The following is a 26845-nucleotide window of genomic DNA, read 5'->3' on the forward strand; positions in this document are numbered from 1 at the left end:
ACCATGCTTTAGCCTAGCACTAATCTAAATTGCTTTACTACTAATGAAACAGATAAAACCACATTTTCATGTCTTTTCCTACAGCAAATATGTTGCCTAGTGTAAAAATAGTTTATTCAGAGAAGGAGTATAGGAATAATCCCCAGGACCTAAAATACTTAACCTCCAATATTTGCTATTATAAGCAATGCTGCTGTGAGCATTCTTGCATGTGTCTTCTGGTGCGGGGATTTAAGAGTTTGGTGTATTGGCTTAGGAGAGGAATTGGTGGGAAATAGTAAATGCAGTTGTTCAATCTTACAAAATAATGTCCAGTTGTTTCCCAAAGTGTTTATACTAATGTACAATACTACATGCAGTTGGGGTTGCTACAGATCCTCACTGATACTTTGTATTATCAGACCAATCAATCTTTGCCAAACATCCATCTACATGTTGAAGCAGTAATACAGTGACAAAAATTAAAAAGATGACATATAGTATACTATTTTTATAAAGCTCATAAAAAAGTCAAAATAAAACTAGTGTTTAGGGACAGATACATAAAACAATTTTTAGAGAGTATCAGTCTAAAACTCAATAATGGTTACTTTGGGGAGTGAAGGGAAGGACAGGGATAGGATTAGGCAGGAGCACACAGACATTGGTAATGATCTAGCTGTGTTCTTATGCTTCATAACTTACACACTCAGGCTTTCATTCACCCTCTCTATAAAATGGGGCCAATGAAGAATATAAATTTCTTAAAGTTGTTGTGAGGACTAAATGACAGAATGCAAATAAAGTCCTTATTCTAGAGTTGGTACCTTTAAATATTTTAGCATTTGTTTTACAAGAACTCTTTTGTTGGACCTTAGAAGTTTAGAGAAAAGGATAGGTAAAATTTGCATTTGGATCTTAGATACCTTTGGAAGAGAAGCCTTTGAAACTTTTCTTCTCAGATACCCAAAAGAATCCAAGTCCATCTGGATGATGGATTGAAGTTGGTGTTTGTTAAGTCCCTGGGGCAGGAATTATACCAATAACATCATTTTGGTGGTAGAATGAGATGGGGCCAGTGGGCTGGTGTTCCAAAGGGTCTGCAAAGTTGCAGACACACTAAAACTTGTCCTGAATCACGCATCTTGGTGTCAGGCCACAGTCCTAGAACACCAAACAGTGGGTATGAATCTAAACGGGCCAGAATTAGACCACCACTATCACCTTGTATCATGAATTTGCAACAGCTGCCACATCAGCGAAGTGACCAGGAGACTCAGCCCCAATCATAAGTCTTTGCACTGCTGGGATTTCCTTGAATGTTGACTTGGGCTCTGTCCTTGGTGTCTACAGCAGCAGCAAGCAGGGCAATGGAGATATTCCAAACTTGTAATCCTTTTGGGGTGCATATTTCCAGAATGAGGAGGATTCCAACCAGTCTTTCAGCTCCAACTGAGGCATCTATGGCAAACAGGTATCTCTTTGACAGTGGCAGGGAGACCTCAGCCTCAAAATGAGTTTGCAGGTAAGAGCAAGCAGGTCTGGATCTTGGAGCATGATGAGTAAGCACCACTGGGTTTGTACTTTCTAGACATTGCAGAGTTGGGGGGGAACCTGTGTGAGGAAAGACAGGATTTTCCTGCTAAGCTTAGCCCTGGGAGATTTGAGTGTTTGCTATACTTTGGTCCACAACTGATTGGGGAGCGATCATTATTCAGAACCCAACCTGTAAAACCAGACACTCCAATCAAAATATTTTCATACTGATTACAATAAGATGACATGTCTGCAAAGTATGAAGGCTGCCATCATTTGAAAATGGGGCCTGCCTTGTGCTCTGTCAGCAGGGAACATGTTTATGTTCTCATCTTGGTTAAATCTTGTGGGATGGAAGGGAAACTCTTTTTGGATATAGACTCGATAACTCAGGACCTATAGTGATAGTTCTAAGTCTTCTAAATTGCATTTAGATGTTTTTAAAAATATATATTCATATAATTTTTAATATCATAAGCATTCTTATTCCTACCATGTAATATTAATAATTGCCAACATTTGTTCTACTTGCTAAATTTTTTTAAAAAGGAACAAAACATTATAAATAGATCAAGTTGAAGTTCTCTTTGCCTAACCATTCTGTCCAAATGTTCTCTTGCTCTTCTGAACTGCTTCAAGGCAACTGATAATACAACTTGGGAGGCATCCTCCCCCCTGCATGTTTTTATACCTTTACCATACTTGATATATCTATACAACATTATTTAGGTTTGATTCTTTGTTTTTTAAATCAATATAAATTGCATCATCTGTACATATTTTTCTGAAACTTCCTTTCACACATTTTGTTTTTGAGATCTATCTACTTTTGATGCATTACCATTGTGCCATAATATGAACACCATAATATAAATATTCCATAATACAAACATACAATGTTTTATTTATCTGTTCTTTTACCTATGGATATTTAGATTTTTAAAACATATTCACAAATTCAGATAAGGCTATAATGAATAACCTCTTAAAGGATGTTCTTAGCATGTTCTACAAGCTAGACTTGCCTACTTCACAGGAAACATGGGTTATTGTAGCATCAACATTATCATCAAGGGCAACTAGCTGCTTCTGTGATCACACTGTGGCCAGCTTGTTTTGTTTTGCAAAAGGCAGTTGTTAAAATTTTATGAATTTTGTGAGGCAGTTAAAAACAGCCATTATTGAAAATGCAATCTAATTTTACAGTGTAATGAAATTATATTTTAAAGGTAATAAGTACTCAAAACTCAACACTTCCTAATTATTTCACAATACCTTGTGATTATGCTCTTGAAATTATTTATGTCTTATTTCTCTGTGGTAGAAATACTATATGATGATGCATGACTATACATCTCCTCTCAACTCTGCATTGTATTGTTTGTTAGCTTGAAATTAGCCAAAGAGGGAGTATTTACACTATAGAAATCAGTGATGCTAGCAAATCAAGGCTTGATTTATTATTTTGTTGATTACATAGACCAAGAGTTGGTGAACTTTTTCTGCAAAGATCCACAGAGTAAATATTTCAGGCTTTGCTGAGCACATTCAGTTGCTCTCCTGCACCCCCACTTTCTCCTTCCCCCCTGCTATTCCTCCTCTTTCTTTATAATCCTTTAAAAATGGGGAAAAAACAGTTAGCTAATGAGCTTTACAAAAAAAAGGAGCCAATGGCCTGTAGTTTGCTAACCCCTGGCCTAAACATAAGAAAGTAATAGGGAAAATGTTAGTGCAGATTAACTTAAAAAAGAATGTGTTGTATTTATAGATTCACATTTGTGAATAGTGGAAAAAATTGAGGAGACGTTCTTCCATTGTTTGAAAACTGTAACCTGATTCAACAAAGAAGTTAAGCATATCCTTCACAAACGAATGAAATTTTGACATATGTCCTCATTATTTATCTCTTTTTCATCTTACTCATTAACACAAATGAAATATCAACCAACATTCATTGGAACTACACCTGGAAATGTAGTTACTGAACATTCAACAACACCTCTGGATCACACCCATTCAATTTATGAGGAAAAGAAGCACTGATTCATCTGATTGAGATGCCTTATTATACACCACTAACACACACCCACACACCCACACCTCCCCCACACACACACACACCACTCATACAGTTGGCATACCTTCTGTCTTATGTATGGTCTTCCAGTTTTCCACTTAAAACTATTTAAATTGCTACTGTTACTAGTACTATGAACATCTTTATCATCATCATCATCATCATTTCACAGTCTGACTTCTCACCAGATGGTACTTCTCAAGGGCAGGAACTGTGTTGTAAATATAAATGCAATTTATATTGATTTAAACTTATTTGAAAAATAAGCTTAATAATAACTACCTAATAGGAGTTTTCTGTGAGCATTAAATGAGATAATATATGTGAAGTGCTTTTGATGGTACCTGGCATATTGTAAACACTCAGTAACTATTAGGTATTATAATCATTATAAATATTAGGGGTATTAGTATTATTCTCATCATCCTCAATATCAGGGTAGCTTCAAATCCCAAAATAGTTCCTGGCCTATTGCATATACACTGCAAGTGTTAAATTCATGAATGTGACCTCTTCTTAGCATATGGGATGTACTAATAAAAAAAATTAAACTATTTAATTTACTTCTAATGTCCCTAGGACAAAATGCTAGATGATGTGGTGATACTAATGTGTGTGAGACAAAAATTCAATTCCCTTCTTTAAAGAGTTGACAATCTAACTGGGGAGACTGACCACCCTAAACAGTAGATGGAAAGTGCAGTGGAATGGAATAGTCTCCAAGCACCAGGGGCATAGGAGGTGAGGGAAGCTACTATTTTCTGCAATGATCAGGAAAGCTTTATTGGTGAGATGGGTCATGGGCTGTTTCAGAGGGGCAGAATTTCCTTTATCATGGCCACCTAATGCCACAAATTAATGTAGATCTTTAAAAATAATATATCTTCCCCTCTCTTTTTTTTTGCAAATCATTTTCTTCTCTCTGAAATGTCCTTAGTCCCTCTCACTTATGTATCTAGAAAAGCATCTCACATCTCAAACCATAAAAGCAAATTCTGACATACAAACAGCACGAAGTGCATCCTTGCAGATGCTGGCAGCCTCCATATCTAAAAGCATTTGCAAATTCCTAACAACCATAAACAATACTCCCACATCCCATAAAGTGATGCAGTAAGTCACTCTGAGAACATTCCACTTCCATGTTAATATTCTCAATATCTGATGGGGATATCTTGCAAGAGGGCCTGACATCCATCTTGATGATACTCATCCATAAAGCTGTCCTATGGTGAGCCAGGCTTTCTCTGAAATTACCTTACCCAGAGCCCTAGGTCTTTCCTCTCTATGTCTATTGTGATGTTTCTGGTCTACAAGGTGTCCTAGGGCTCTCATCACAAGCTCAGGAAGAGCCTGAGGAGGAAGCATAATGCCAAAAGAATGGCCTTGAGCATTTGTTGGCCTGCCAAAAAGGTCTGCATATTCTACTAGCTGGGTTTCTAGTACTGCAAAGTAGAGCTGGTATCATGCATATCATGTAGTATCTTTCTTTCTCCTTACCTATTGGGTTTTGTGAGGGCATAATTAAACTCATCCTTCACCCCTTTGAGTTCTAAGCCTTTTAAGAAATAGACACCCAAGTCAGATGGAGCTCAAAATATCTATAACATAATTGGCAAAGCTGGTAGAAGAATGTGACTTGACAGGGCCTAGCGATCATCCTATTCTTTACCTCTAAGTCTAGATCTTGGAATGAACATGGAAAAAGTGGGTACGCATAGCAGTCTCTCCTCCAGCCAGCCACATGAACAGACACAGCTGGCCTCATACCCTGCTGAGGCCTGAGCCCTGAAAGAGAGACACAGAGATTGGGCCCCAGGAAAATAGTGCCTTCAAATCATTACCCTGCCCATAGAGACTGGCAGACAGTAGACACCAGAGTCTGATCCCTTCACCAAGCAGACAAGTCACTCTTTGTCATAGAGGAGAGCCAGAAAGAGGTAGAGAGAAGGGCAGCAGTCTCCCACTTCTCTGCCACCCCCAATGCTTCTGAGAAGGGGACATTCCTATTTCGGAGACAAGATCTTGGGCAGAGGAAAAATGCTCTATTATATAACACACACTACCAATCACTATGCATCTCCATATTGTGGCCAGGTGTTGGTGGCCTAGGGGAAAGCCTCTCTCTCTCTCTCCTCTCCTCCCTTCCCCTTCCTGCCTCCATTTCCCTCTCCTCCATTTTCTGCACTCCCCTTTTTTTCTTTTCTTTCCTCTTTCCTTCTTTTGTTTTGGTTTTTTTCTTCCCCTTTTCTTTATATTTTCTTTTCAACAAATATTTATTAAGTGCCTAGTGTATGCTGGTGATAGAATGATGACCAAGACCAATGTAACCCTTACTTTCAAGAATCTTATATTCAAGTGGGCAAGACTGTTGAAAAAATAAGTACCTAAACAAATAGTAATTGTAAGTCATGGCAAATGATATGAAGGAATGAAACAAAAGTCTGAGATAGAGAATAATGGGAAGCATTTAGACATTTATTTAGAGAACTAAGGTCTCTATGGGAAAGTCTCTTTGGAGAGGTGTGTTTTAGCTGAGTTCCAGAGGATAAGAAGTCAGGAGTGAGGAGAGAGTAGAGAGAAAGGGGAAAGAGCTTTTCCTAGGCTACTTATAGGATTGGCCCTTTATAGAGGCCAGAGAAAGCAGCCTCTGTCACCAGACAGGAGCTACCTGTTGGTTTTCTCTCTGTATGCAATGCTGATAAGTTGGTAGTGGCTTCCTGGAGTGTTGTGTTTTAGGTCCTTAAAGGCCTACTAGTAAAGAGGTACATGGAAAATCGGTTGTGCCTGCTGTGGGAGTAGAAAGGGCTCCTGGGTCAGAATTGTCCCTCCTGTTCTATAGGATTTTTCCAGTGGCCTGACGTCTAAGAGGTGAGCTGGAAAGACTGTGAGGATGATGTGGTTCCCACTATTACCTTAAAATAAACTTATTCCACTCCACACCTTCTATAGCAGAAGGTTTAATAACTCATTCAGAAATCATTTGGCCAATGAGCTGCAGGATTGAAGGTATCTGACCCCACCTTAATTCATCTCTTCAAAATTATTCCATAACTCTCCTATGTGTCACTTGCAGCAGTTGAACAAATTCCTAAAGAGAAGAAAAGTGAGGAATAGTTCCCTCCCCATCCTGCTTTCCCATTTTAGACTCTTTTTGTGACCCTACTATATAGAAAGTTAGGTGGGCTATTTCTGTGAGGCTGGAGGAATGCAGAAAATTGTTTTGGAGCACTTGGAATTGCAAGAACTACTACCTCTTAAATGGGATTTGCCTCATTCAATAAAAACTCATAAAACCCCATATCACCTGGTATATGTGCATACCTGTATATTTACAAGTCATTTGGATTTGTGTTTCTCAAATGATAATATTCATATCAGTGGTTGTACATGAGATAATGTTATGTGGTATGTGGACTTTTTAATTTTAATATTAATGTTAATATAAGAAAAGCATTGGTTTATTATTTATACAAGAGATAAAATTACCTTTTATAGTAAATCTATGTCAGTACAACAAGATGATTTTTAAATAGTAAGGGGGTAATCATATAGATAGTATATGAATGTAGCAAAGGTATGATGATGATACATACACAAAGAGCTGAAATTTGGGAAACACTGCTTTTAAGTTTTGTATGGGTTCAGTTGTGTTCCCCCAAAATTAGTATATTGAAGTCCTAACCCCTAGTACCTCAGAATGTGACCTTATTTGGAGTTAGGTTCTTTTACTGAGTGTGAGCCCTAATCCAATATGGCTGGTGTCCTTATAAAATGGGGAAATTTGGACACAAAGCATGCATTATAGGAAAGACAATGTGAAAAGACATAGAGAGAAGACAGCTATCGATAAACCAAGCAAAAAGACCTAGAACAGATTCTTCCCTCAGCACTTAGAAAGAATGAACCGTTCCCTGCTCACACCTTGATTTTGAACTGCTAGCCTCCAGAACTATGAGACAATAAATATCTATTGTTTAAGCCATACGATTTACTTCATTTTGGTAGCCCTAACAAACTAATACAGAGTTTATTTTCATATGCTTGTGACCAATTGCCTCCTGGACAATTGTTGAAATCTCAAAAGTGTGGGCTTCTAAAGGATGGAAACTTCCAATTGCCTGTAATGCCCAACAGCAGGTACAGAAGATAGCTTAGTAAATCATTTTTCACAGTCAATACTCTATTAAGTGTGGAGAAAAAGGGAAGATATTTCTCAATATCTAGATCATCTAGTGGAAACAACACTGGCCTTAGAGTCCAAAGACTTGAGCTCAAGTTCTTGTTCTGCCACAGACTGTGAGGGGGTTTTTTTGAACAAGATTCTTCATTTGTGAACTCTCCTGAGTGGGGTCCTATGGTCCCTATTCAGTTTTATTTTCTCTCTTCAAGAATCCATGTTTAGAAAGTATATGTCAGTCATATCCACAGCTGGAGAGAGGGAGAATCAGGGCAGGGCTCATGGGAGATGTGAAGAGGTTTGACTAGCTGTCTAGACAGACAACCTCAGTGTTTAAACTTGACTGAACATCTGTTAATCTTCTAAGATGCTCCTGATGCTACATCAATCTGGTCACCTGGCCAGCAAAGATGTCTGATTGTGGCAACTCAGGGGCTACAAGATAGTGAATTAGTGAATGGGTAAGAATCTATCTAGTCTACCTAGAATCCAAACCCTAAATGATATTAGGAACTTGATTAGGCTACTAACTTTGGTCTACTATGAATAAAATTCAATTTTCCTCCTAATTGGCAGGACTCCAGGCCCCAAAAACCCTCATTGCCAAGTGTTTAGTCTGGCTATAAAAAGTGTATAAATTTTATTCTCAAAAAATAAGTTAATTTGAGGGGCTCATGGGTGGCTCAGTCATTAAGCGTCTGCCTTCAGCTCAGGTCATGATCCTGGGGTCCTGGGATCGAGCCCCGCGTTGGGCTCCCTGCTCAGCAGGAATCCTGCTTCTCCTCTGCCACTCCCTCTCCCTCTGCTTGTGTTCCTTCTCTCACTGTGTCTCTGTCAAATAAATAAGTAAAATCTTAAAAACAAAATCAATTTGAATTGGAAAAAGCATCTCTTTCTTTAGTCTTTACTCCAACAGAGGTCCCTTCCTCTCCAGTCACTACCAACTAAGTGAGGGAAAGACACTTATTCTGACATTAGAGATTATCTCCTACTATCTGGTTGTTCTCTCCCTCTTGAATTTTGGGGAACTCAGAGTGAAAATAAGAAAGGAATTTGAAAATCAATCACATGAAATCAAGTTAATTAATTCATATCAATCCAATCAAGGCATGCTGCTGCCTTGTTGGATCTGTCTTAGGGAGCAAGAATCAGACCAAGAATTCAGCTGGGTTGGTTGAGGTTATTTAGTTTCCATCATTCCATACAACGATAGTTGCTGAAGCTGCAGCAGAAAAAGGAATCTTTAGATGGGAAAGACGTAGGCTCATCCTCAGCAATGTAGTTATCTGGTATCAAATGAGAGAGAAGCTAGTGTAGGGAGAATGAAGAGGGTAAAAATGTTGTTTCTTCAATCTCTTCTCCAATACCACAATGTCAATAACAATAATAAATGTTTTCTGAGACACTGTGTTAGGCATTAGAGATCCACCAGCAGCAGATGTAGCACAGTCTCTCCCCTTTCAGAGCCTATGTGTTAGGAGGGAAGCCCCGTGTTTTTCGGAACACTGGATATGCTAGTACTTTACATGATTTATCTCATGAAATACCCCCAACAACCCTATTGAGGGACTATTATGATACCTGTTCTGCAGTTAAGAAAATTGAGGTTATGCATGGTTTATCTTTGCCTATGGCCATATATCCTAAAGATGGTGATGGTAGCATTTGATTGCAGGCACTCTAGGGTGGAAGACAGTACACCTATTCATCTGTTCTCAGATTTCCCTATGCAGTCCTGTAAACAGTTATATATCTTACTTCTGCTCTGTTTACATGTGTGTTGGTGCCCTGGCAACCAAGACACATCCCTGCCTAGACTTTGGCTTACTCACCAACATCTCACGCTCCCCTTAGATCGTTGAGTCCAGAATTCAGCATTGTTGTTTAACTTACCTCTGTCTCTCAGAAAGTTCAATTGCAGAATGTTATTTCAGTTCTACAATCTACTTTTTTTAATGTGTCTTCTGACCCCTTTGTTCTCTCATTCTCATAGTCACAGTTTGATAAGGAGGTTATATCTGATTATGGATTGGTATTTCTTCCAGATTTTGGTTCTGTATTTGAGGTTTGAGGATGCCAATTACCCATTCATTTTCTCTTTCTTTCTTTCTTTTTCTTTCTTTCTTTCTTTCTTTCCTCTCTTTCTTTCTTTCCTTTCTTTCTTTCTTTTTCTTTTCTTTCTTTCTTCCTTCCTTCCTTCCTTCCTTCCTTCCTTCCTTCCTTCCTTCCTTCCTCCTTTCCCTTCCCTTCCTTCCCTCCCTTCCCTCCTTTCCCTTCCCTTCCTTCCCTCCCTTCCTTCCTTTCCCTTCCCTTCCTTCCCTTTTCATTCTTTCTTTTTCTTTCTTTCTCTTCTCTTCTCTTTTCTTTTCTTTTCTTCTCTTCTTTTCTTTTCTTTCCCAGTGGCAGACAGATATAAGGAGCTTGGGGAATACCAAATTCAAGGATCCACTTTGTGCATCCCCAGATTTAGGGCTGATGGCACTCTGTGCTGGAATATAGATTGACCTTGAAGTAATAATGGGTCTTCCAATGACTTCCTCTTCCCATTCCCCAAGTTTAAACTTTGGTACCCTCTCTGGGGTCTGCACAGCTGACAGTTAGCTAACCAGTTAACTTAAGGGCTGTAGCTGGTAACTGGCAGGATAGAGAGCTGAAGAGGGGATGGAGTTTCTAGGTCTTTCCTTGGAGACAGATCCACAGACTGACCTGGCATGCTTTCTGCCTAAGAGCAGGAACACAAAGTACAATTTGGCCCCTTTGCTGGCAAGTGGGATGAAGTGAGAGTGGACAGAGCCTGTTTCCCACTTCTGTGGCAGAATATCTCCATGCACCAGATCCAGGATTTGGCCTTCCTGAGAATTCACTGGGCAGGAAGGTAGTGATCATATTAGTGGGTGGAGAGAAGAGTAGAAGTGTTGGTGGAAGTACCCCCTTTTCTGAAAGAGTAAAGGTAAGAAGAGTAAAGACTTCCTTCAGTATTCAGACATCTGAAACATGATTTCTCCAGTTAGCAGACTGTAGAACTCTTCTTTCTGGGTGGAAAAAAGAGCCAAAAAAAAAACACTTAGTGCTGGAGGGGGCAATCTCTTTCATGTTGCAGGTAGAAAACTGAGAACTTCAGTGATTTGCCCAAGGATACACATCTGCTTAGGAACTGAACCAAGGAACCCAGAAGTCCTGACTCCCCTCCCAGTGCTCCTCTGTTCATTGATTCAGGCTGGAACTTAGAGGCTTCTGCCTGAGAACATCCACAACACGCACAGTTTTCAACTCACTCTCAAAAGCATCATACAATAGTTAAATTCCCTTTGTTCAAGAGCTTTGATTAAGTGGCCTTAGGCAGTACATGGCTCATCCCATTCCCAATCCAACTGTGTCTGTCTGTTGACTGTCACCCTCTTCTCAGCAGTCTTTTGTTCTACACCAAGAACCCTAAGGGCAAGCTTGAAAAATCAAAGAGCCATTCTAGTAGGTGCCCTGTTACTCTGGACCAGAAGGGAACAGGAATAGGTGTTTAGTGACCCATCTTCCTTATACTCTTCTTCTTGAGAAATTTTTAATTTGAATTTCTGTTTATTATACAAGCAATATAATGAGAGCTATAAAGAAAAGATGGCATTTTCATCTCAACAGAGAAGGACATGAATGGAGTGCAGGCTTTGATGCAAATTCTAGCTCTGCCACTCTATTGATTATGACACTAAAAAAGCTTAATCACTTTGAATTGTAACTACTTCATCTATAAGAATTAATATTTTATTGAGTTGATATACCATGATTTGTATAAGGACTCCCCATTATTGATGATTTTGGTTATTTCTTATTTTTCCCCATTAAAAAATAGTTCTATAATAAAAATCTTCTTTTTTTCCCCTTTCTTTGAAAATTATTTTCTTGGGATGAATTTCCAGAAGTAGCTCCAGTTTTTATTTTGAGGCCCAGTGAACTCTATTCATTTTGTCCATATTTGTCACTTCCTTGATCTATTCCTTACGTCTGGCCAGGAATGAAATCTTTGGCAGAAACAACTCAGAAAACAATGGGAATTCTAGAAACCAGCACCTGGTATTTGTCAGGGCTGAGGCAGAGGGGCAAAGAACAAAGATACAGTGGGAATTCTTCTCTGGAGGCCTGGTCAATCTCTGCTAGAAATTGAAAAAAAAAAAAAAAAAAAATTTTTGAGCTGTCAAAAAAGTCAGGAAAAAAATTCATAAAAAGGAGAATCTTGGAAATGTTCATCAGTAGGAGAATAAATAAATGTAATATGATTCTCTGATGGACTATTATAAGCAGTTAAAAATGACTAAAATAACTAAATCTATGTATAGCAATATGAAAAATTCTCAGAATTAACGAAGAAAAGTTAACCAAAGTACAATATATTATATGTTTTTGTCAACTTAAAAACCATATGTTACAATATTTTGTATTATCATGAATACTAACATATGCATTTAAAATTAATAAAAATAAACTGGAAGGATATACATCAAAATCATGATCCCCTTTGCCCATGGAAAAGAGGAACAGAAGTGATTTGAATTATACCTATAATATTTTTAATTAAAAAAACACAAGCAAATATGGCAAAAAGTGAATGATAGTGGATTCTAAGAAGAGGACGCCTAAATTCTAGAAAGAGGACACCTAGGAAGTGGACACCTTGTTTTATTATTTTTGGTTCTGGTCTGTATTTGTTAAATATCTCAAAACATCATTTTCATAATCATCAATAACAAAAGATCTAATGATGAGAAGTGGCAGAGTTGATGGACTGGGGAGAAGGGCCACCAAAGTGGAACCTACAGCAATTCAAGGTGGTCACTAATCTAGTTCATACTGTCTCTTTGTTACTCTTTGCTAAGTCAGTTTTCCTTTCCTCACATTAAGACAGCTCTACCCTGTTGTTGGCTCCTTGACACTTTTTTTTTTAAAGATTTTATTTATTTATTTGACAGAGAGAGACACAGCGAGAAAGGGAACACAAGCAGGGGGAATGGGAGAGAGAGAAGCAGGCTTCCCGCCAAGCAGGGAGCCCAATGCAGGGCTCGATCCCAGGACCCTGAGATCGTGACCTGAACCGAAGGTAGACACTCAACGACTGAGCCACCCAGGCACCCCACCTTGACAGTTTCAAGTGTTCGGTCAGCTGGTGTTTCTGGAAAGTGCCGAAACCCCAAGATTATTTTTCCAGTCTTACCTGGATCCCATGAAGGCCGAATTTCCACTTGAGATTCTAGGAGTGATCTGATAGAACAGCTACTTATCTGATTCCAGGGCAAATGCTGATGAGTTGGACACTGACCAGTTGCTGGTTTAGCTAATAAGTAGTTTTTGACAGTTTATTTCTTTTTTTAAATTTTATTATGTTATGTTAATCACCATACATTACATCATTAGTTTTTGATGTAGTGTTCCATGATTCATTGTTTACGTATAACACCCAGTGCTCCATGCAATATGTGCCCTCTTTAATACCCATCACCAGGCTAACCTACATCCCCCTACCCCCTCACCTCTACAACCCTTAGTTTGTTTCTCAGAGTCCATAGTCTCTCATGGTTTGTCTCCCCCTCCGATGTTCCCCACTTCATTTTTCCCTTCCTACTATCTTCTTTTTTTTTAACATATAATGTATTATTTGTCTCAGAGGTACAGGTCTGTGATTCAACAGTCTTACACAATTCACAGCACTCACCATAGCACATACCCTCCCCAGTGTCTATCACCCAGCCACCCCATCCCTCCCACCCCCCACCACTCCAGCAACCCTCAGTTTGTTTCCTGAGATTAAGAATTCCTCATATCAGTGAGATCATATGTGTCATATGATCTCATTGATAGTTTATTTCTGATAAGTGGAACAAGAAACTGTAAGGAAGGGACAACTTATGAAAATTAAATTTTTGATCTACAATGAACACATTTTTAAGTCAGGTCAGGCATGTAAAACATAATAGCCAGAGAATAGGTGGAGCTGAATGCTAAACACAGAGGTTAAGCTGAGAAGGCCAAGAGATCATATTGTCATATTACCCAACTGTAGTGGATACTGTGATATACCACCAGGCTCTGCCTTTAGGACCAAGGCACTTATTCTGCCAGCTGCATCGCTCCCCAGAAATTGCCCAAAGCACTTGCCTTTCCCAAGGTTATTCTTTTTCCTTAGGTATAGCAGATATCCAAAGAATGGGCTTAGTGTATATATAAAGACCTGGCTTGGGACACCTGGATGGCTCCGTTGGTTAAGCGTCTGCCTTCGGCTCAGGTCATGATCTGGGGTCCTGGGATCGAGTCCTACTTTGGGCTCCTTGCTCGGCAGGGAGCCTGCTTCTCCCTCACGCTCTGCCTGCCACTCTCCTTGCTTGTGCAGTCTCTCTCTGACAAATAAATAAATAAAATCTTAAAAAAAAAAAGACCTGTCTCCTTTGCTTCAACTGGGACAACTTAAGGGCCATTTCAGCACCAGAGCTCCCTATGAGATCAACTGAATGCTATTAAAACTACAGCACAGTTCAGCCTCTAACTTCTTCCTCTACACAGTCTTCATCCTTTACCCCTTGTCCCTCATGCCCCAGAGGTGTTGATCTAAGAGAAGTAACTTTCTGAATTCAAATCTCAGAATCTCAAAAGCAAAAGTAAAAGTGAAAACGGGGGGGTGGGGGTGGAGCAAGATGGGGGAGGAGTAGGAGACCTGGATTTCATCTGGTCTCAGGAATTCAGCTGGGTAGGGATCAAACCATTCTGAACACCTATGAACTCAACAGGAGATCAAAGAAAAGAATAGCAACAACTCTCTGAACAGAAAAACAACCACTTTCTGGAGGGTAGGACGTGTGGAGAAGTAAATCTGAGGCAATATTTGGGAGGACAGCATGGGAGGGGGCCTCCGTCCGCCGCTTCTGGCAAGTGATAGAGCCACGGAGCACAAAATCGGAACTTTTAGAAGTCTGCTCCGCTGAGGGACGTCACTCTGGTGGCTAAGCAGGGAGTGGAACCCTCACTGGGACAGTGTGGTCTCAGGACCCTTGGGGTCACAGAGAGACGGGGGGAGCCTGAGTGTGGCAGAGCACCCAGGTATCGGAGTGGGAAAGCCAGCTGCAGAGACGGAGCCAAGGAGCGGGCTCTCAGCTTGGGGTTGCCATAAACCGTGATCCGCGGCACAGTTGGGCCACTGCTCTTCCAGCAGGGACCCAACACATGGCAGATCCAGGGAGACTCCCCTTCCTCCCCCGGGAGGAGCAGCATGGGAGTGCACTGCAGGGATCTGCTGGGTTTGGAGACTCCACACCGAGTCGGGTGCCAGAAATAGAAACGCTTGGTCACAGGCTGGGTGAGCACGTAGTGTGGCTGGAGACTGGGGAGACGGGAGTGATTAACTGCTTTTCTCTGGGGGGTCACTGAGGAACGGGGCTCTGAGTTCTCGGCTCCTCCAGGGCGGAGATTGGGAAGCTGCCATTTTCACTCTTATCCTCCAAAGCTGTACGGAAAGCTTGCAGGGAACAAAACCTGAGAGCAAACCCCAGCAAATGACTTAGCCCGGACCCGGCAAAGACGGGGCAATTCCACATCCGGCAAAGACCTTTGGGAACCACAGCAAAAGGCCCCTCCCCCAGAAGATCAGCAAGAATAGCCAGCCAAGACCAAGTTTACTGATCAATGAGAACAGCAGAACTCCAGCGCTAGGGGAATACTGCACATAGAATTCATGGCTTTTTTACCATGATTCTTTCTTTAGTCTTTCAAAGTTAATTTTTAACTGTCTTTTTTTCTTTTTTTTTCTTTTTGAATTTTTCTTTTTCCCTTTTTCAACCAACATCTTATCAATCCCTTTTTTAAAAAGCGTTTTTATTTTTCATTTTTAGAGTCATATTCTATCCCTTCATAGTAGTTACCCTTATTTTGGGTATATATATATATATATAAGTTGTTCTGTCTTTAAAATTTTGAGATAGTTTCTTCTAACAGATCAAAATATACCCTAAATCTCTAGTGTATGGCTTTGTTCTAGTCTCCTGCCTGATCACATTCTCTCCCTTTTTTTCTTTTTTTTTTTTAAATCCTCTTCTTTCTTTTTTCAAACAACTTCTTATCTTATCAATTCCTTTTATATAATTTTTTATAATTTTCATCTTTACAGTCATATTCCATCCCTTCATCGTATTAACCCTTATTTTTGTACATATATAAGTTTCTCTTTCTTTGAAATTTTGGGAGGCACTTTCTTCTAACAGACCAAAATAGACCCAAAATCTAGTGTGTGGCACTGATCTATGCACCAGCCTGATCATATTTGATCATATTCTGTTTGTTTTGTTTTGTTTTGTTCTGTTATTGTTTTTATCTTTTTCATTTTTTTTTCTTTTTTCTTTCTTTCCCTTTCTTTTCCCCTAGTTTCAGGTCTTTTCTGATTAGTTTAGAGTATATTTTCTGGGGATGTTGTTACCCAGTTGGCATTTTGTTCTCTCATTCATCCGTTCTCCTCTGGACAAAATGACAAGATGGAAAAAATCACCTCAACAGAAAGAACAAGAGGCAGTACGACTGCCAGGGACCTACTCAATATGGACATTAGTACGATATTGGAACTAGAGTTCAGAATGATGATTTTAAAGATACTAGCTGGGCTTGAAAAAAGCATGGAAGTTATTAGAGAAACCCTTTCTGGAGAAATAAAAGAACTAAAATCTAACCAAGTCAAAATCAAAAAGGCTATTAATGAGGTGCAATCAAAAAGGGGATGCTGCCAGGATAAATGAGGCAGAAGAGAGAATTAGTGATATAGAAGACCAAATAATGGAAAATAAAGAAGCTGAGAAAAAGAAACATAAACAACTACTGGATCACAAGGGCAGATTTCAAGAGATAAGTGATACCATAAGACGAAACAACATTAGAATAATGGGATCCCAGAAGAAGAAGAAAGAGAGGGGGGCAGAAGGTATATTGGAGCAAATTACAGCAGAGAACTTCCCTAATTTGGGGAAGGAAACAGGCATCAAAATCCAGGAGGCACAGAGAACCCCCCTCAAAATCAATACAAATAGGTCAACACCCCGACATCTAATAGTAAAACTTACAAGTCTCAGAGACAAAGAGAAAATCCTGAAAGCAGCTTGGGATAAGAGATCTTTAACCTACAATGGTAGAAACATTAGATTGGCAACAGACCTATCCACAGAGACCTGGCAGGCCAGAAAGGCCTGGCATGATATATTCAGAGCACTAAATGAGAAAAATATGCAGCCAAGAATACTATATCCAGCTAGGCTGTCTTTGAAAATAGAAGGAGAGATAAAAAGCTTCCAGGACAAACAAAAACTAAAGGAATTTGCAAACATGAAACCAGCCTATAAGAAATATTGAAAGGGATCCTCTAAGCAAAGAGAGAGCCTAAAAGTAACATAGACCAGAAAGGAACACAGACAATATGCAGTAACTGTCACCTTACAGGCAATACAATGACACTAAATTCCTATCTTTCAATAGTTACCCTGAATGTAAATGGGCTCAATGCCCCAATCAAAAGACACAGGCTATCAGATTGGATAAAAAAACAAGACCCATCGATATACTGTCTGCAAGAGACTCATTTTAGACCCAAAGACACCCCCAGATTGAAAGTGAGGGGGTGGAAAACCATTTACCATGCTAATGGACATCAAAAGAAAGCTGGGGTGGCAATCCTTATATCAGACAAATTTGATTTTAAACCAAAGACTGTAGGAAGGACACTATATCCTCCTTAAAGGATCTATCCAACAAGAAGATCTAACACTTGTAAATATCTATGCCCCTAACATGGGAGCAGCCAATTATATAAGCCAATTAATAACAAAAGCAAAGAAACACGGTAACAACAATACAATAATAGTGGGGGACTTTAACACCTCCCTCACTGAAATGGACAGATCATCTAAGCAAAAGATCAACAAGGAAATAAAGACTTTAAATGACACGCTGAACCAAATGGACTTCACAGATATATTGAGAACATTCCATCCCCAAGCAACAGAATACACATTCTTCTCTAGTGCCCATGGAACATTCTCCAGAATAGATCACATCCTAGGTCACAAATCAGGTCTCAACCGATACCAAAAGATTGGGATCATTCCCTGCGTATTTTCAGACCACATGCTTTGAAACTAGAACTCAATCACAAGAGGAAAGTTGGAAAGAACTCAAATACATGGAGGCTAAAGAGCATCCTACTAAAGAATGAATGGGTCAACCAGGAAATTAGAGAAGAATTAAAAATATTCATGGAAACCAATGAAAATGAAAACACAACTGTTCAAAATCTTTGGGATGCAGCAAAGGTGATCCTAAAAGGAAAGTATATAGCAAATACAAGCCTTTCTCAAGAAACAAGAAAGGTCTCAAATACACAACCTAAGCCTACACCTAAAGGAGCTGGAGAAAGAAGAGCAAATAAAGCCTAAACCCAGCAGGAGAAGAGAAATAATAAAGATCAGAGCAGAAATCAATGAAATAGAAACCAAAAGAACAGTAGAACATATCAATGAAACTAGGAGCTTGTTCTTTGAAAGAATTAATAAGATTGATAAACCCCTGGCCAGATTTATCAAAAAGAAAAGAGAAATGACCCAAATCAACAAAATCATGAATGAAAGAGGAGAGATCACAAACACCACCAAAGAAATACAAACAATTATAAGAACATATTAGGAGCAACTATACGCCAGCAAATTAGATAACTTGGAAGAAATGGATGCATTCCTAGAGATGCATCAACTACCAAAACTGAACCAGGAAGAAATAGAATATCTGAACAGACCTATAACCACTAAGGAAATTGAAGCAGTCATCAAAAATCTCCCAAGAAACAAGAGCCCAGGGCCAGATGGCTTCCCAGGGGAATTCTACCAAACATTTCAAGAAGAATTAATGCTTATTCTTCTGAAACTGTTCCAAAAAATAGAAATGGAAGGAAAACTTCCAACTCATTTTATGAGGCCAGCATTACCTTGATCCCAAAACCAGACAAAGACCCCATCAAAAAGGAGAATTACAGACCAATATCCTTGCTGAACATGGATGCAAAAATTCTCACCAAAATACTAACCAGTAGGATCCAACAGTACCTTAAAAGGATTATTCTCCACGACTAAATGGGATTTATCCCTGGGCTGTAAGGTTGGTTCAACATCTGCAAATCAATCAATGTGATACAATACATTAACAAAAGAAAGAACAAGAACCATATGATCCTCTCAATAGATGCAGAAAAAGCATCTGACAAAGTACAGCATCCTTTCTTGATCAAAACTCCTCAGAGTATAGGGATAGAGGGTACATAGCTCAATATCCTAAAAGCCATCTATGAAAAACCTACAGTGAATATCATTCTCAATGGGGAAAAACAGAGCTTTCCCCCTAAGGTCAGGAACATGGCAGGGATGTCCACTATCACCACTGCTATTCAACATAGTATTAGAAGTCCTAGCCACAGCAGTCAGACAACAAAAAGAAATAAAAGGCATCCAAATCAGCAAAGAAGAAGTCAAACCCTCACTCTTTGCAGATATGATACTTTATGTGGAAAACCCAGAAGACTCCACCACAAAACTGCTAGAACTCATACAGGAATTCAGTAAAGTGGCAGGATATAAAATCAATGCACAGAAATCAGTGGCATTCCCATACACCAACAAGAAGACAGAAGAAAGAGAAATTAAGGAGTCGATCCCATTTACAATTGCACCCAAGACCATAAGATACCTAGGAAGAAATCTAACCAAAGAGGCAAAGAATCTGTACTCAGAAAACTATAAAATACTCATGAAAGAAATGGAGGAAGACACAAAGAAATGGAAAAACATTCCATGCTCATGGATTGGAAGAACAAATATTGTGAAGATGTCAATGCTACCTAGAACAATCTACACATTCAATGCAATCCCCATCAAAATACCATCCACTTTTTTCAAAGAAATGGAACAAATAATCCTAAAATTTGTATGGAACCAGAAAAGACCCTGAATAGCCAGAGGAATGTTGAAAAAGAAAAGCAAAGGTGACCCCATCACAATTCCAGACTTCAAGCTCTATTACAAAGCTGTCATCATCAAGACAGTATGGTACTGGCACAAAAACAGACACATAGATTAATGGAACAGAATAGAGAGCCCAGAAATGAACCCTCAACTTTATGGTCAACTAATCTTCCAAAAAGCAGGAAAGAATGTCCAGTGGATAAAAGACAGTCTCTTCAACAAATGGTGTTGGGAAAATTGGACAGCCACATGCAGAAGAATGAAACTGGACCATTTCCTTACACCACACACAAAAATAGACTCAAAATGGTTGAAAGACCTAAATGTGAGACAGCAGTCCATCAAAATCCGAGAGGAGAACACAGGCAGCAGCGTCTTCAACCTCAGCCGCAGTATGTTCTTCCTAGAAACATCACCAAAAGACAAGGGAAGCAAGGGCAAAAATGAACTATTGGGACTTCATCAAGATAAACAGCTTCTGCGCAGCAAAGAAACAGACAACAAAACCAAAAGACAACCGACAGAATGGGAAAAGATATTTGCAAATGACATATCAGATAAAGGGCTAGTATCCAAAATCTATAAAGAAGTTATCAAACTCAACACCCAATGAACAAATGATCCAATCAAGAAATGGGCAGAAGACATGAACAGACATTTTTCCAAAGAAGACATCCAAATGGCCAACAGACACATGAAAAAGTGCTCAATATCGCTTGGCATCAGGGAAATCCAAATCAAAACCTCAATGAGATATCACCTCACACCAATCAGAATGGCTAAAATTAACACGTCAGGAAATGACAGATGTTGGCGGGGATTCGGAGAAAGGGGAACCCTCCTACACTGTTGGTGGGAATGCAAGCTGGTGCAGCCACTCTGGAAAACAGTATGGAGGTTCCTCAGAAAGTTGAAAATAGAGCTACCATACAACCCAGCAATTGCACTACTGGGTATTTACCCCAAGGATACAAAGCTAGGGATCCGAAGGGGTATATAAACCCCGATGTTTATAGCAGCAATGTCCACAATAGCCAAACTATAGAAAGAGCCAAGATGTCCATCGACAGATGAATGGATAAAGAAGATGTGGTGTGTATATATATATATATGCAATGGAATATTATGCAGCCATCAAAAGGGATGAAATCTTGCCATTTGCAACGACGTGGTTGGAACTGGAGAGTGTTATGCTGAGCGAAATAAGTTAATCAGAGAAAGACATGGCTCATATGACCTCACTGATACGAGGAATTCTTAATCTCAGGAAACAAACTGAGGGTTGCTGGAGTGGTGGGGGGTGGGAGGGATGGGGTGGCTGGGTGATAGACTTTGGGGAGGGTATGTGCTATGGTGAGCGCTGTGAATTGTGCAAGACTGTTGAATCACAGATCTGTACCTCTGAAACAAATAATACATTATATGTTAAAAAAAAAAAGAAGATAGCAGGAGGGCAAGAATGAAGGGGGGAAATCAGAAGGGGAGATGAACCATGAGAGATGATGGACTCTGAAAAACAAACTGAGGGTTCTAGAGGGGAGGGGTGTGGGAGGATGGGTTAGCCTGGTGATGGGTATTAAAGAGGGCACGTTCTGCATGGAGCACTGGGTGTTATACAGAAACAATGAATCATGGAACATTACATCAAAATCTAATGATGTAATATATGGTGATTAACATAACAATAAAAAATTTTTTAAAAAAGTAAAAGTGAAAACAAAATAATGATAAAAACCCTTAGAGTTATCATGGTCTATATTACAAGGAGCCTGATCTATAACCTACTGACCTTGAAATGGGCTTTTTTTATGCTTGTCCCCATGTGGGTAGTTTACATTAGTTTTGTAAATTGATATCCCTGGTTCCTTTCATCCCTCATAATTAATTAATCAACTACTGTGCTTGCAAGAAGAAGAGTCAAATACAAGTCTTGTCCTTGAAGAATTTTTAATTCAGATTGAAAACTAAGATCTCAATTAAAAAAATAGTTAACCTACCTCCAAGTAAAATGACAATATGAAAATCTAGCTAAGCAATACTACAAATTTACTTGCTTTGAGTGGAACAGACTTGTTCTGTGAGAAAATATGGTGGGTTAGAGAAGTTAGCAAAGAGATTGGAAAGTTAGCAAACAATAAAAGAATTAGAAAATTGGAAAAGAACCAGAAAGTTCACAAATATGTTGTCCACAGATACAGTGATGAATTAGATGGCTAAGGTGAGAATGGAGGTAATTCTGTATTAGAGTTTAGACTGATTGAAGCAGGAACAAAAAACCTAGCTGGAGGAACTGTGAGGAAAAAGAGGGGAAAGTTATACTGGGACGCGTTCATTGTCAGATTGTGAAGAACATTGTGTATTAGGCTAAGGAGCTTGGTTTTACCCTGAAAGCAATGGGATGGGCTTAAGGAGGGGGCAGATACTGAAAGCTTAGGACCAGGGTAGAGACAAGAGGGCAATAGTGTTGAAAGAAAGCTGAACTGGTGGAGGGTATATAAGATCCACTGGTATAAGGTCCAGTGGTATAAGATCTACTGGAAGGGATGGACCCAGAGGCAGCCTGAGGCTTGTGTGGAGGTCTACCTTTTAACTGTAGGGCAGAAAATAAGGGTGATGGCAAGCCTGCTTCCTGGGCTGACCACTGAAAATTAATCCAGATGTTCAGTGCAGCCTATGTCACAGTAGTCCCCATCTCTCTGCTTTTGAAGCTTTTCCCTCAGTAACCTCCTTATCCATCAGAAGATGGATCTATATCCTACTTGTTCAATGCAGCCCAGGACAAAGCCATGCCTCCTTCATGAAGTCTTCTCTCTCCCCTTCAGTCCACAGTGATCTATTTCTTCTTTGAACTCCTACAGTCCTTCAAGCCAAACTGTTTAATTATTTGTTCTGAGTTAATGTAAGTTAGCACTGTCTTATAAGTTATTGTTGAAACTCATAATTATGTCTACAAAAGTGCTAGGAACCAGCTATGTACCACTGTGTTGTCTGGTTTCTTAATTCTTTTCAAAAATAAATTAAATATATATATATATTTTTTAAATTGAGGTATAATTGAGATATAACATGATATTTGCTTCAAGTATATAACATTCCATATTTATATATATTTGCAAAATGATCACCACAGTAAGTGTAGTTAACACCTGTCACCTTACATAGTTACAAAAATTTTTTTCTTGTAATGAAAACTTTTAAGATCTACTTTCTTAACAACTTTCAAATATACTATATTAGCTATAGTCACCATGTACATTACATCCCCATGACTTTATTTTATAACTGGACGTTTATGCCTTTTGACGTTCTTCACCCATTTCTCCTACCCTCCACCCCCCACCTCTGGGAACCACCAATCTGTTCTCTGTAACTATGAGCTTGTTTTTTTGGTTTTGTTTTGTATTGTTTTTGTTTTCATTTTTTTATATTCCACATATAAGTGAAATTGTATGGCATCTCTCTTTTTCTGATTTCTTAATTCTTAAATAGTTGATGGATTTCCCTTCTTCACCCTCATTTCTAAAACATTCTTCTCATCTATCTTTTCCTCTTCTGACTAAAGACTAGTGTTTGACACTTAATAGTGACAATTGAAATTCATTAAACACTTGCTATATGTCAAATCCTTGTTTTGCATTTATAGCTCTCTAACTCTCACAGCAATCCTGAGAGGTAAGTCTTGTCATTATTCCCATTTTAGGGAATATGAGGCACAAGAGGTTAAATAACTTGTTCATATTTAGGCAACTAGTGAGTAGTAGAGTCAGGGTTCTAAACTAGGCAGCCTGACTCCCCTACCTACCCATTTAATCCCTATCCCATTCAACAAGGGACTCAAAGAAGGGTTGATGGATGCGTGAGGGAATGAGGAATGGATCAGGTTTGACATGTCCAAGTCTTGTTACACAGTAAGAGATTAGCTTCTCAGGGAAGGTATTCTCTGAATGTTTGTAAGGAAAGAAACTTTGCTACAGATCCCAGGTATTCCCATGGTAGATTTAGTGTGTGTGTATAAGCTGTTGTTGAAGGGACCTCTGAGGTACCATCCAGTTCTTAAAGATTAAGAGACTATAAAACTCTCAGAAAGAGTATTGAAACTAGGAATTTTTACAAAGCATGTTTGATTGACTTAGATGTGTATTTAAAATTAAGGTGCTAAAAAGTCACAAACCCTTTAAAGTATATTGTTCATCTTAATCTATAGCTTCAAATGCTCATAAACCTCTCCAGATATTAGATAGGCCTGTAGGACTTGGGATTCCTCTGGGGCTCAGTTAACTTAAAAAGACCAAAGCAAAAGCACAGCCAGGGGTGTTTATTATCAAGGCTCATCATTGTTTCCCACTTTCCTCTTCCTGTATCAGAAGTCAAAGGCAACGTGAAAGATATGTGGCTGTCAGAGGGTTATCGCTTGTTGCCAAGTGAAAAAGCACAGCTGAGTTGGATTTAGCTTGATGGCCCCTCTGCTGAAATTCAGGATCTCTTATCTTTGCTTCCACTTCTCCTGTCTAGACACTTGACAATGATTTGCAGGAAATTGAGGCACTTACTCCTACCGAGAAGTCAGGGCTAAAACATTTTTAAATATAATGTGTGTGTGTATGTGTGTGTGTGTGATGCAAGTTAATGTTAATTGAAAAGGAAAACAGCAATGTTTTTCTCTAGGAATGGGATTAGACCCTCACTCAGGCAGAGATATATGACTTTTCATATTCTAGTTTTTCTAGGTTGGTAAGCTTGTCCAGTTATTTAGGGCGCAAAACACTGGCCTCTCTTCTAGGACAAAAGAAAATTGGAAGATCTAAGATTCTTGTATTCAAACAGTTTTTCTTTTATTTGCTTTCTTTTTATTTTTCTTATAAAAATAGGAAAATAGTTTTATTCTCTCCACAGCTGGCATCAGAACTTCTTATAATGAAAATTTGGCTTTTGTTGAAAAAATGCACTAATAAATTCACTTGAGGGGTTCAGGGCCTAGGTAATTGTCATCTGGCATCCAGGTTTTGAAAGGAGGAGAGAGGTTTTGCTGCTAGATAGAGGAGAGGGAATTTGGGATTTGGCTTTCCTGGGGGCATCTAGAGAGGGTGAGCATTTGGGTGAATGCTGTTGGAGAAAGAGAAAAGAGAGGACTTCCAAAGTTGTCAATTCTAAGGAAAATATTCGAGGGAGTATAAAAAAGGCTAAAGGCCAGTTTTAAGATTTTCTTTGTAGGATATTTAGTATAAACTACTCTCACCTCACCCCTCATTTCTCCTATGAAATCTAAGCTTTTTGGAGGAAGAGGAGGCAAATTGTATGTTCATGTTAATGACCAAAATTCTTTCATGGATTCAGGAGCCAGAGTTAAGGGGAAAAACAGTTGTCTGGGTCACATTGTAGGACTATCTAAATGATTAGTTTTTGCACAGTTGACCCAATTAGCTGCAGATTTCATCTGATTCAGTCAAGATGGCTAACTGGCCAATAGGCAGTGCTCAACCACATTATCTTTCATTCTGCAAGACATTCAGGAGGAAGGAATTGAGGAAGAGCCAGCCCTTTGTAAAAGGCCAAGTTTTCCTATAAGAAGCATTTCATAATGCAATGGAAATTTATTTTCTCACAGTTCTGGAGGCTAGTCTGAGATCATGGTGTCAGCAGGTTGATTTCATCATGAGGTTTCTCTCCTTGGCTTATAGATAGATGTCTTCTCCCTTTTCTTCACGTGGTCTTTCCTCAGTTTCTGTGTCTGCGTCCTAATCTTCTCAGAAGGACACCAATCCTCTTGGATGAAGGCCCACTCATATGGCCTCATTTTACCTTGATTACCTCTTTAAAGGCCTACTTTCAGATACAGTCACATTCTGAGGTATTGGGGGTTAGGACTTGAACATATAAATTTTCAGGGGATACAATTCAGTTTATAACAGTAAGGCATCTACAGTTTGGGCAAATTTCTTTACACAGGCACATATAACACACACACACCCTACATCTGAAGACACACATGTTTTTAGCTGCTACACAAAAACACACATGCATTTTAGTAAAGTTTGAAGGATTTCTGCCATTGCTAGAGGCATGGTAGCGGGGGATATGCAGTAAATTCTACTGAATACTGCATGATGTAGCCCACCAGGAATGTTTTCTGTTTTGCAGCACTCTTTACAATCACACTGGGGACTCTTTCCCCATGTCTGTAAACTCCAAATGCTTTTACTTTAAACCATGTTATACTTGTGAAACTCAGAGCTTGACTTAGTCTCCTGCAAGAGCCAATGCTTTTTTTTTGTTTGTTTCAACTCAGTTCCCGGTTTTCTTTAGTGTTTCTACAATTGCTCAAGTAGGACACCTCTACTATCTGTAAAGGGAATTGGCAAGTCTTTTAAATATCTCCAGCCTGCCCACTTTGCTTTTTTGAGAAACCCATCAACCTTGAACGTGTCTAAGGATGTTCCTTTTATAACTAGAGATGAAGAAGTTAGGTATAGCATCAGAGCCTTGGTTCTGGTGTTTGTGGCCATCTGCGTGAAGAAATGGGGGGCCTCCACTCTGGAGGAGCTTGTGTGAATCATGATATGCTTAAGATAATTGCGATAATTTCCATTCCTCTTGCTAGTGACTAGTTTGAGCATTGAACCTTAGAGAAAGTCTTCTCAGTGGCTTTTGGGAAGAGGTACATGAGAGATAATACCCCTTCTATTTATTACTGACTGTGCTTTTATCTGCTTTGATATTTGGCCTGTTGCAGCTATCTTATGTCCATGAAGGGTATCTCTCATAGGAGTGTCAAGAAGACCAACTATGTTAAAATGCTTATAAAATATTTAGAACTGCCTAAAACATATAGGCATTCAATATATGAATGTGAGGTGCATTTTGTCAGCCATGCTGAAGATGGCAGGGCCCCAACCATAATGATATTGCTAAGAAGCTAAAGTATCTAACTCCAACTCTGTAGTTACCTACCATTGGGCATCTTATTTTGTGAGATAATACATATCCTCATTATTGAGATACTTTTAGTTGGGACTTACATTATTTGCAACAAAAATCATCCTTACTGATACATAT

Source organism: Neomonachus schauinslandi, chromosome 7 (genome assembly GCF_002201575.2).
Source record: "Neomonachus schauinslandi chromosome 7, ASM220157v2, whole genome shotgun sequence".
NCBI classification, from domain to species: domain Eukaryota; kingdom Metazoa; phylum Chordata; class Mammalia; order Carnivora; family Phocidae; genus Neomonachus; species Neomonachus schauinslandi.